This window comes from Anarhichas minor, unplaced genomic scaffold, assembly GCF_050575085.1.
Source record: "Anarhichas minor isolate MPS153535 unplaced genomic scaffold, ASM5057508v1 ptg000011l, whole genome shotgun sequence".
In the NCBI taxonomy this organism is placed as follows: Eukaryota; Metazoa; Chordata; class Actinopteri; order Perciformes; family Anarhichadidae; genus Anarhichas; species Anarhichas minor.
In genome coordinates this window covers 15,626,800-15,639,814 of record NW_027466457.1, presented here as the reverse complement: position 1 = coordinate 15,639,814, position 13,015 = coordinate 15,626,800, and the positions used below count along the sequence as shown (strand labels likewise).

Genomic DNA, 13,015 nt, shown 5'->3' with positions numbered 1-13,015 from the left:
GAGTGCAGAAAATCTGAAATATAGCGGCATGGAAGAATGTGTTTTTATTGCTCAGTGGCACGGCCTTTCATATTTGCAATATTTTATTTATTTTTTTACCAAGTGACACAGAAAAGCAAATGTAATATTGCAGCAGCTTTGCATGGAAACCAACGGAGCTAAATATAACAGCGGGATGCCACGAACACGCAAACAGCCAAAACCTCATCAAACCGGCTTCAAAAAACAGACTGGGGTTTTTATAGGAGCAGATATTTATGAAGTCCACATAAAACATTTCATTGCATGTCGTGACAGCTTGCAGGTGGCAGCCGTTCTTGTTTGCTCCGCATGACGGAGCAAACAAATCAGCCTCCGTCTGTCCTCAGGGAGCTGAGCGCGAGCAACAATGCAGCATTGCACTACTTTCTTTCCGCACTTGTAAAACTCCTGGAAGTTGGTTTCTGGCATTTGCAGCGTTGCTCAACGTCCTTCTCACACACTTGTACACACATAAAAGATCTTCAGGGGATCGGGCTCTGAATAATTTTTCTGCATCTGCTTGCGCTCACTTACTGAGCCAGAATTTGTAATGCCCATGCCTGGAGGATCTCAGAATACCGACTTCATGATGAGGGCTCGGCTCCATGTTTTGCTTTGGAAAATGTGCAGACTGGAAGGTGTGTGATGCAACCGAACTAAAACAATGGTTTCTTGACCTGAAAGCAAACTGGTAATCATTTTCCCACCAAAATAATAAGCAATTTAAGTCGGCAAACCTAACAAAAACTGATTCTGCATTTGAATTAAACTAAAAATGTTTTGAAACACCACTTTGAGACGTTATTTTTACCTTTAACCCAAAGCAATCTTGGCAGAGCCCAGCTGCTGGCAAAAGAAGGGTTTTAACTAAACGCACCACTCAGTTCCGAGGAAAGCCACTCAGCCCTCTCAGGTGTGAGCTTTTCTTCCTCCTGCAATGTGATGCAAGCCAGGATCACCGATGACGAGGACAAGATCAAAGCCTGCAGAGACAATATCTGCGGAGTCCCAGGGATTGACTTGATAGCCTCTCTGTTTGTGGTGCATTGTTTGGGAGCGGACAGAGCGACGGGGAGGAGGGTTTTCTTCTGTCTTTGCCTCCATTACTTGAGTACACAGTCAGGCTCAATCCTTTGCTGGCATTGTGTGGGGATTACTGCGTGAATGGAGTGGGGGGTGGGTGCGGGGATTAGTCCTCATCTGAGGTGAGACCTTCCCCAGGAATGACGCTTTGTCCGCTGCCATTTGGTTAAGAAAATGTAGGTTATCTGTGTATTCGGGAGGCACGTTGAAATGGTTGATAGAGATGTAAATGTGATGGAAAATGTCCACATCAGAGGAAACTTAAAGGGCCAGTTCACCCAAATGACACTTTATCACTTAACTCTAATGGTAAATAAACATGCGGATGGTTTTGGTTATATTTATCCAAGTTTGGAGACTTATAAAACGTGAATCAACCCTTTGAGACTCACTTAGATTATTTTGTGTCCTCTTTATGTTTGACTCGTGTGCACCAAAGTACCTATTTTCATTCAGATATCCTGAGGTGAGAGGTCAAGGCACCCCTGTGAATACGGCCATTTCAGTTTTCCTCTCTGCAAAATAGTGTGAGCCCTCCTCCTGACAAGCTAACATGACATGATTGGTACCAGGGATTCATACGGTCGTCTAGTTTCATGTGACACCATGATGATCTTCACCTGAGCTTCAAACTGCGCCTGCTACAGCTACAGACAGTAACGTCTGGTTGGACTCCGTAGGTTAAGGTTCACTGGATGAACCGGCCAAAAGTTTCTTAATGGTATCAACCAGGTCATCAACCAGACTATACAAACAACCTGCACCGTGCCTCTTTCATGTGCTCCTGACTGCAAGTACTAAAACTTGAGAAATATGGAGATGAGGTAAGATTTCATTTGCGTCTCCCTGCGTCTGCAGCCGGAGGGCTGCCGGGACGATTTGCTGCTCTGGTGAGCTTTGTGATCGTGAGCGTTTTTCAAAGGGCCAGACTGAGACCTTATGACAAAGCTGGAAGGACCCAGAGCCAAGGAAATGAGAGCAATCTGGGGGTCGAGGTGAGGCCGCCGCTCGGGACGGCAGCAAGAGAAAAGGAGATTGCTTTTTGTCCTTCATTTGGAGCACGGGGGGATGACAGATAAGCATCCACACGCCTCGTTTCAGTAGAAGGCAGGATATCACCATGTGGTGAAATAGAAGAGTAGGAAGCATGCCGCTGATTAGGAAATAGCTCGGGGGGCCTTGACTCATAAGCTCAGCGGAGCAAAGCTCCTTTATATTTGACACTAAAACAAGTGCACCGCGAATGGCTTCTGGCTCTGCTGGCAAACGCCTCCGTGCTGGGGAGGAAAGCGTTTAAGAAATCCAATCAGAGACGAGTCTGTCAGCGGGACGGCATTTAAGGTATCTCATCTGCCTTACGTTTGTTTCAAAACAGGAAAGAAATGACACGACTCGGCCACAATGATCACCGAGCTGGCTGGAAACGAGGGTCCGATCCCGAGCTACACAGTCAAGGACTCGCTGACTAAAGTCTGTTAAAGTGTAGCTCTGCTCTACTGTCACATCGTCGAGTGTTTGAAGGCTCTCTCTCAGACATTTTGAGCCCTTCCTGAAGTCCGCATTTCTGCAGATTTTGCCTATGGGAATTACCCACAATTCATAGAAATACGACGTTAAACACGGGGTTACCAGTGGAAGCATTGAAGCCGGAGACGTAGAAAAGGTAAACAAAGAGGACGGCACGCGTGTTCAGCCTGACATTAGATTTACACTGATACATTAGGGATTAAAGACATCAAACACAAGCAAGCGTAGGAATGCAAGCAGAGATTACATTCAACTTTGTTATTGAAGCTGATACGACAAAAACAAGTAAATAGATTATTTGACAATGATGTCTCATCAGGACGTCACGATTGTACATAACATGAAATATGCCGCGGCGAAGTGCCGTCCTATTCGTATTTACACCATTTCAAGCCCTTACGGCCTCTCACACTCAACCATTTGGTCAGTTAAATCCATGAGGGTTCAGGGTTTAAGGCCTTAGGGGGGACTTTTGTGATTGGGCCAAAGTATTTTATCCATCAGCCAAAGAACAACGAAGGATAGATTTTAAAATTCACCAGCAGAAGTTTGCAGTAGAGTTGCAAATTACACATTTTTTTACTTCTCAGAGGCCTAATTGATGTTGACATTACTTTGTCCCACTAACACTCAAAGATATTCAATTAACAATGATATGAAAGAGAGGAAACCAGCAATGATCGGTGTTTATCTGACAGAGTGGTATTAGCGCTAAAACTCGTATCAGCTGTGGCCTGAATGCAACAGTATTTGGCTGATGTTGGCTGCTGGCAGTTTCCCACCCTGCTGCTTATTGGAAGACATCTTGCAGGTACTGGCGGTTTGCATGTTTACTACTCCACTCTTTATCTTGGGAACACAGATAAGATGTGCACACAAAAGCCTGTGCAATAGGATTTACACACACACACACACGCTTCCAGCTTTCAAGCTAAACAAAAAAGAAAACGAACTCCTGGGCAAATCATTAACCATGGATTCAAAACTAAACACCGACATCAAGTGAATGCGAAATCATGTAGAAATGCCTGCAGACATGAACTGGCTGACATCGACGAGATACTAAGGAGGTGGAATGGGTGGTGTCGAAATAAAGTCTCTGCGATGCGTGCGTGACATTTTTATCTCCTGTAAAAGAATGATGACATCTGTTGTTCTGCAAGGCCATCATCTGTGAGATTAATGATCTGTCGTAGGACCCGGTTGGCACGGCTTGGGGGTGAGGTCGTTCCAAGGCTAACCTTTCGCATCATTCCGTGACGTTGGATGAAGTAAATGTTTTTGTTCCTGATGTGCTGTGCAGCTGGATGTCGGTGCTGACCGAGCCTCTCCTCACGCAGAGGGACCTGCCTGGACACGGCTGCCAGGTGACGCAGCCGCACACCTGAGGGTGGATCGGCGGTGGGGGGGCGGCACTGAAAGCACATCGCCATATGGCCAGTCGGAGTTTTCCAGGATGTTAGAACATGTAAACAGTAGTTGCACCCACTGACACGGCCGATAGTTGCACTGAAGCAGCCAATAAAGCTTTTTTCAACACTAGAACTCTTTACTGAACCCAATAAATATTGAAAACAATATTTAATGGCTGCAACTAGTCCTGTCACGATAACTACCTTTGTTGGACCGTATATTGTCCCAGAAATAATTGCGGTGAACGATATTTATGTCATTTTATGCCACTGATACAATGATAACATCATAGCATAATAAGTACCCTTCAAGAGAGAAATTAACTTTTAATTCTTAAAAATTTTAAGACATTCGAATGTGAATTGAAAAATTTAAATATTGTTGTTGAACAAAAATGTGGAATGTCTGCAAAATGTTCAAGTCTAATAATGGTGTTTATTCTGGCATCATATAAACAAACACGTAAAGACACCGGTTTAAATATTGAGTTAAGCAACAATGATCACGGTCATGTCCATATATATCGTAGGATGAGTCGATAACGTAAATGAATCATTTTGTACGATAAGTCAATAACATAAAAATGTCCATATAGTGACCAATAAGTCGGTAATCATCATGAGAGGCTGAGCTGCAACAAGCGATTGCGTTATTCAATATTCTCTTCATTGTTTTCACTGGTTCATGAATTGTCAGATCTTTTGATTAAAGAAATAGTTGCATGTTACCTTTGAGTTGATGGACTCATAGATTGATTCAACTAATTGTTTCAGCTCGAGAATATTTAAAAATATGCAAATCAAGTGCATTCAATTTGCTGTCATTTTGCAGTTATTTGCTGTTTTTACAAATTGAATGTCGGCTGAACTGACATTTAAAAAAAAGCTAAAAAACAACAACAGCTTGATCCATCAACAGTGTGTTGTGTTGTGTTTGTACCTGCATGCACTTGAACATGTGAAGATCTGTGTGAAAGTGTGTGTTATGGATGAGAAAGATGCAGGTTCACAAAAACCGAGCAGATCCAATCTTATTAGGACAGGACGGGACAGGAACATAGTATTTGAATTCTCCGGGTTGTGCACCTAGCTTAGAGATGGCACGGACAGGCTCGGGCATGTGGGAGGGCAGCGGTGCCTCTTTGCTAATTTCCATGTTTATGTCGATCCTATCTTAGGTAAGATTAGCTTCTAGGACATAGAATCTGACAGATCATTTCCCAGATATATTTCTCTTCATCATACACAATCATATATATGTATAAAAAAACTTTAAAACAACAACAACTACTGTGCCTGGTAGATTCCAAATCAGAAAAACACAGAACCTTTTTTATGCAACTGAAAAACAGACTTTTGTAAATCAGATTTCTTTGAATTGTTCAATGTTTTTGAAAAGTAATAGTTCATATGTGACAAATTATATAAAAAAAATCCTTGGTTCTTCTCTCCAAAACACTTTTACACTCTATGTTGTGTATTTTTTTATACTATAGTGTAATCACGTTTCTCCATACTACTCCTACATTACTCTGTACTCGTCTGTCTCTCCTGGAATGGAAATATGAAAAACAGTTTGAGAGCTTAATCCAGCGTAGTGAGCTATACAAACAGCAGATTTCCACTGATGCATTTTGCTGGCCACCAATAGTAATAATAACTGTTTATGTAATGTATTATATCACGCGGGTTCCAACAGTCAAACATAAAAATGACACCTCAACATTCAGCTCACAAATCTAATATCGGCTTTGCAGCATCTAAAGAAAAAGAAGAAAAGAAGCGACTCCACGATATGTTTTCTAGATGTTGGTGATGTTGATGTTATGTTACGTCTGGTTCATGCAGAAGGAGAGTTGAAGCGAACAAATACCGATTTAGTGATGGCATGAGCAGGCTCGGGCATGTGGGGCTGAGAGAAAAACGTGACATCCACAGCGGAACCCGTAGAATCAGCAACATTACTGAGACGTTCACAGCATCGAGCCCTTCTATTGTCATCCGTCGCTGGAAAACTACATCGAATGCATGAAATATCAGCGGCATTAAAAGCGACGATCGACTGATCTGTGATTGGTGTTATTACAGCACATCTCTTAGAGCAGCGGGGGGTTCTTTATAGCTTCGACACATGCTGCGTTTTTCGCTGTGAGGCAACTTATGCAAACTCCTGCGTGTCTGAGAAAGTAAATAACACGTTTCACATGACAGTTTCATGTTACAGCTCACAGTGACATGTAGATAAGAAGCAGAATTGAAAGCTCTTACATATTTAACACGTGGTATTTTCATGATGTGATAACTTTACGTGGTTCATGTTTTCATCATGCTGACCATCTCTTCGTGTGAACCTCTTTGTAACTGTTGCTTTGAAAAGGTAAATAAAGTTGACTCACCCAGTTTGTTACGGAAATCTAAATTCGGAAACAAATGCACCGATATAGAGAAGTTCTTTTGAAGCTTTTAGGGCGTTTTGTCCTTTTAACTGACCATGAAAAGGACAAAACATCTGTGTTAGTAGGGTCAAGTCCTTTCAATGCATGCTGTGCAGTTATTCAGGGACGGATTGGTACTTTCTTATTTATCTGTTGCTGTTTGGGATTTTATCAGGTCAAATGTCTCAAGTCATGTCAAGAGTTTGTCAAGTCTCAAGTCCTCACTTTCGTGACTTAAGTCCGACTTGTGCCAAAGTTTTAAGTCTCAAAGTCAAAACGTTATCCCATATCTCTTTTTCTCATCAATTCTATTTACGTCGCTCAATTTGAAGACTGTCTCCATATCAGATTTTTGCCACACGATTATCGTGACCAAAATAATTCACAAAACAACATAAGCGGTATATTATTATCCATAGAAAAGAATCTGATCTGTACCAAACAAAGATCTTTTCTCAAGACTGTGGGATCCGATATGTACGCAGAGACATCTCTGCAGCGCCACAATATTTAATTTAAAATGCTATTTTGACACAGATTTCGGCCTCAACAAACATTGCGCCTCTTGCCATTTGAAGCCCTTGTATTTGCACATAATTAATACTCCACTAGACCTCTATCGAGTCAGTAGCGGTGGCTTTTACAGACGTATAACACGACTACAGACAACTTCTACCAATAAATCCCCATAAGTGCCACACACTGCTCCTTTAAGAGTTGCATCTGCACGCAGTGTGTCCTGTCACCTCAGCTGAGTGCTCATGTCTACATGGCTTCACTCAGAGGGCTCTATGAAAATGTCTTATGTGCAAATAAAATGAAATCACATCTTATCTATTGACCAAACAACTGAGCCAATATGGAATATAGGAAGTCACATTACTGGATCTCTTATTGTATTTCATAACCAGAAACTATAAGGAAACAATAACATGAACTGAATGGGTCTCTATGGCTGCTTGTTTAAAGTGTGTTCATTAAAACAGGCGGGCTAATTAAAATGACTGTCGGTCAAAAGCGCCTCCCAGCTGGAATTATACTGCACACACTACAATCAATCAGGCCGAAGATTCAATTTAAAAGCAATCAGCATTTGGTGGGTTTTCTGGAATCAATGGTAATCCGATGATAATTTTGACCCGTGGCTGATCTTTATTTTTAGTGTCAAATGTTCCTGCTCCCTCAATAGACTTATGGGAATGGGTGCCAGGCGTGCCGGGGACGCTCCAAATCCCGGCCACGTCTCTGCACACTACATTACCCGTGCAAAATGGCCTCGCTTGTCTTCTTTTTAAGCGATACTATCGAGCAACAGCACATTCTGGGGGTCGGATCGATAGTTTAAAGAGCGCTTTAGATATGAGCGGTAGGTAAGCTACTGAGATTGTTCACTTAAGAATAATTCACATTAGATTGTTACTCCACTCGGGGCAAGTTTTGACGTTCAAAATAATGAGTTAAAGTATCATCCTGGCTGAAGAATGTAAGTAGTGTGTGCACCGAGATTAATGATTATTCATTTCCGCGTAGGCTTTATAAATAATAGGATTGGTTCTCCTTTTGCTCAAATCAACAGGAAGTACTACTAATTAATAGGAACTACTTTTAAGGGCCTCTGCTTCTGTAAATGCTGTTTATATCAAAAGCTAAATTATTAGAAATATATTCTCAACTGTTCCTTGAAAAGGAAATCTTTTTTTATTTTTAAACTTAAGCACAGGAATCATTAGTCGTACTCGACGTCTCACGGTGAAAAATAGCAATTACGTCTTGAGTTTCATGCTCTTCGTGTAACCGAGAGCAGCCTGAAGACAGAAACGGCCCCGGAGACACAACCAGAACGACAGATTTCATCCATCAAGAGACAGACGAAAAAGAGAGCCACTCATCGTTACAACATTTATCATATCTTGCTGCCTAAACTGGAGTTAAGAGGCCCGTCTGAGCTGAGCTGACAACCACCACTTAAAAAGAAAAACTTCAAACCTGCCCTTACGCTGAGCTTTCAACCTCGTCCAGATCCCTATTGGGAGTTTTCCACCAGAAACACACAAGTTTGTGGAGCAAACGACCAAAATAACCTCCTGTGTGCTTCGGCGTGCCTCCTCCGAGCGGTTTCGCCTTTTATGAATTTATGGTCTGCGTTTATCTCTCGCAAAGCTCTCGATAACAGAGTCTACCTGCCATATGCCTCTGAATACAAGTCATAAATCTATTAGGCAGTGCAACGATTAGATCATTCAACTCACAGGCGTATACAGCACGAGCATCAGACGGACAGTTGTTCAATGGTCTTTTGTGGTTGCAGCTCGTTTCTTAACCTGGCAGCTGAAGACAAGAGGATACACGTCAGCAATAAAAGAGAACTTGGAAAAAACAACAGCTTCACAGTTGCACTGAGATAAAAGCTCTTTTGGCACTTGACCTGCTGCGTCTGCGTGTTCGGAGGTCAAACTCAAACGAAAGTTGAAACAGAAGTTGTTTTGTTGCCATTTGTCTCCGCTGAGTCCTGCAGAAAAAGAATCAAGTCTTTGGTCTGTTGTGGTTTTGAGGAACTAAAAGGCTACCGTTGAGTGAGGACAGCATAAAAGAATGAAGTCAGCATCTTTTAAACTCAACTTTTAAATCAGATTGTTTGCAGACACATCGAAGCTGCTCAGACTACTCTGCAGCGTTAGGAACAGAAGGACTCTATGATAATTATACAGCGCGGAGATGCTCCTGTACCTCCTGCAGAATACTGAAGTCATGCCTCACGCCAACCCAGTAATCAAGTGAGTCAGGAGGAAAGAATGTCTAATAATGGAAAAGCAAACTGTCTCTCTGAGTGATCAAAACAACAGTTTTCATACCACCAGTCACTGTCAAGAGACGGACACAGACAATCACTGTTTGGGGTTTCAGGAATTCGTCACTTGGTATTATAAGACTAGCAGTAGTAATCAATTATTTTTGGTCCTTATTAAGAATTTTCCAAAAGAAAAAGCACATAAAAAACAAAATGACAATAGGGCGTTAAATTAAGTGAGACAAACCGCCTTGATGTTGTATGCCTCCGCCAACCAGTCAAGTTGTAGTTTACATCCACGTCTGTCAAAAATGTCATCATTTAATTACAAAATTGCTTGAAGTTGTCGTAATTTACCCTTTGCTATGCCCCGCCCCTCAGTTGCTACTCCGTCAAGCTGTCAGAGCTACCGCGGACGAACTCTGCTAACGTTAGCGCCACAGGTTTTTACGAAACGTTTTATAAACGTATATCTCCTTCCAACCTCTCTGGGTAACGAGTATCACTATTACACAACGTTGAACCACGATGAGCTTCAAATCCACTAAACCAGCCTGAAAAAGAAGGACATCTGAAACCATCGATGAGAGTCTGAGGAGCAGAGACGGATAGTTGCTAGAGCCGACCAACGCTACGCTACGATAGGCCAGTCTGCTTTCCAGGGGTTCCTTTGACCATCAAAATATTAGTTCATGTCCGGTTGGACATTTGTGCCAAATTTGAAAAGAATTCCCTCCAGTTGTTCCTGAGATTTCACCTTCACAGGAATGGGATGGCAGAACAGACCCCAAAACATAAGGCCACGTCTTTCACCGGCGCGGTGGCATTACAATGTGTAGGCAGAAGAGTATTATACATCCTATTTGTACTAAGAAGCAACTCATTCACTACTACGTTTTGGTTTTACAAAAACAAAACAACTGTTATTAGACAGTTTGAAGCCGGAGAATGAGGCGGCAGTTATCCGATTTGCAACGGGATGATTTTCACTTTGATCCAGTAGCTCGACAGGCTGTGAGTAATCAGTCTACAGCTGAGGACTACTGACTTTTACACACTCCCAGTGAGCACAAAATGTGTGTACTGTTAAGAATCACACGAAACTAAAAGTTTCACATCTGTTCATCAAAGACGCTAGGAGCCAGAAGATCCGCCTGAAAGTCATCAGCTATTGAACTGTTTAACAACAACAAAGGGCCGAATGGCAGCACGCCAGCCGTCCTACCAGAAATGTTACAAGTCACATTAGGATGTGTTCAAAGACGAGTTGTGAATGGGCTCTAATTTGTGCCAAAGAATTTATTAAAACTCGTGTGATCACCTCAAGATGAGATGCCTCAAAAGGATCGACAGCAGATCATACTATTTGATCACACATGAAAACATCCACCTGGATAAAAAAAAAAAGGCTCTTTGTTTTTGTGCGACTTCCACTTTCCCACAGGTGCTGGTAACAGGTGGGGGTCGCGGGGAGCTGGGAAGAGGCCTCGCCAGCGTGGCCGGCTGCCACAGCGGGTCGGGGGATCATCTTCTGCCCAGCTGCTGATGCCCTGTTATCCCCGAGCCATTCATCACGGCTCGCTGAGAGTCAGATATGCGCTGCCCCCGAACCCCCCCGAAGCTCCCAGCATTCCTCACTTTCCCCTGTGGATCTCCGCCGCTGATAGCTGTCAGGGCTGCGCTGTCGTACCCAAACACCCACCCACCATGTATTTGCATGTATTGAATCTGTGCTACGAACCACACATCACTCTGCATGTCTGTCCGTCTGATCTCTTCACTGCAGCCTGTGTCTCCTAAACCAATGCATACGGTATTGAACTTTCTTGCGTACCTTACGCTTTTGCCAACCAATTTGCAATGCCATGCCGTACATTTTTAGATTTCTATAATCTTTCGACAAAGTCATTGGTTTCCATTATGTTTTGTGTAGTGTGAAAATCTGTTAGTTAGCTCTTGTGTTGTGTAATCGATGCCAGTTTATTCTATATCTTGTGTTCTAGTATTACGTCCAGGAAGATGCACAAGTGCCCATATGAGCATGCATGGGTCATGCCGTTCCACTTATGTACATTTAGTGGAGGTAACTCACCAACGAAGAAGAAAGAGCAGGGAAAAAGAAGAGCTCCAGCCGATATAAACATCTCACTATAAAACAAGGAATCTCTAGCTTTCTGTCCGTCTGTGTGTCCTTCGCATATTTCGAGAACCGTTCAACCGATCGACTTCCCGGTTGGTGGGTGTATTGCTGGGTACTCAAGGGAGTGCAGTGTCAAATTTGGTGCAATTTGGACGTGCAGCACATATTAATAAACATTGAATAAACAAAGCAAACGGCGCTCTGTGCAGCGGCGAGCATGTCGTCTGGGCTTTAACAGACTGCGGCTCATTGACTGCAGTTTACTTTTGCTACTGGATACACTAACGTTACCACCGGACTCTTCTTCACCTGGTGTGAACACCAAGACGCTTTCTACTCAAGGTGTTATGGTGCACGGCTGAGGTTCGCTGCCAAGCAACAAAAGCAAATAAACGTTCCTACAATGAAGGCGCGTGCAGCGGTGTTCAAACTAGTTTCTAAAACAAAGAATATCGTGCATAGTAACACACACACACACTCACACACACTCTGCTGTTACTCCTGTATGTGCTTGCCCTTTGAAAGCATATTCAGTGTATTAAGAAAATCCAGGAGCCTAAGCTAATCTGCTGCCTGACTGATGCTGAGGTTAAGTAAAGATGAAGTCGGCGCTAGCAGTGCTCACATTGACGGACCCTCCGGCAGGGTGGGCGCGGGTTAACTGCGTGTCATTATTGATCAGGTGATTCAACCGATTGATTGAGTCAATGTTGATGGATTGGAGGTGAGTGACTACAGGCGAGGCAACGACTGGCTTGCGGCAGCATGGGGGGAGGTTACTTCAGTGAAATGCATATAAAATCCAACACAAATACACCAGCCGACACTTGCAGTCTTCCCTGGTGAGGCCGGTGCTTAAATCATCTTGACTTTCAGCATGTTGAAATGGCTTTTCCCCCACAGTACTCAACAACTAAAACACAAAATGATCAGTTGCATTGAGGTAAGGTGACTGACCCGAACAGTCAAGACCCTCCCACTGGTCTTTTCTGTAGGTTTAGGATCATTGTCCGGATACTTGGCTAAGTTCACCAAATATGGATGTAAACCGCCTCAAATTAAAGCTGAAAGTCTGCTCTTTAACCTTACAGTCACTGTTCCATTTCATGTCCAATGTGCCGAGACAAGACTATGAAAAAGGTGCCACTTCCATCCACAACCATGAGAATGCAAAACCGGCACATAAGGATCTTTGAAGACACCTCAAAAATAATACTAATCACACCATAATCAGGAATTTGCTTCTTCACATGTTCCTATGATACAGACTTACATGTATGAATGCTCTGAACCAGAGGGGTCAGAGGTCAGGAGCAGGTCATGCTCCACTGTCTTGCTCAAGGACACTTGAACACAAGGACACAAAGGGTCCAGTGGACACACCGGCTGCCTGAACCTGGAGACCACCCAGTTACTGAGACAGTCTCTCCAGCCAACAAGCCAACCTGCCTGCAGTGAATAAACATCTAAAGCCCTGTAACTCTAAAAGATAAAAAAAACACCAAGGCATGCATATACAACAGATGACTGTTAGAGGCGGATTTTATGTCTGAAAGACATCGTAAAACCACATCATGATGACGCTCTAACTGTTGCTGATCTACAGAGA

General features: G+C 43.0%; 1 protein-coding gene across 1 annotated transcript in view; it reads right to left on the bottom strand.

The window, feature by feature from the left end:
* met (MET proto-oncogene, receptor tyrosine kinase) overlaps window positions 1-13,015 on the bottom strand; it is a 62,829-nt gene that overhangs the window by 48,227 nt on the left and 1,587 nt on the right. The window lies entirely within an intron of this gene.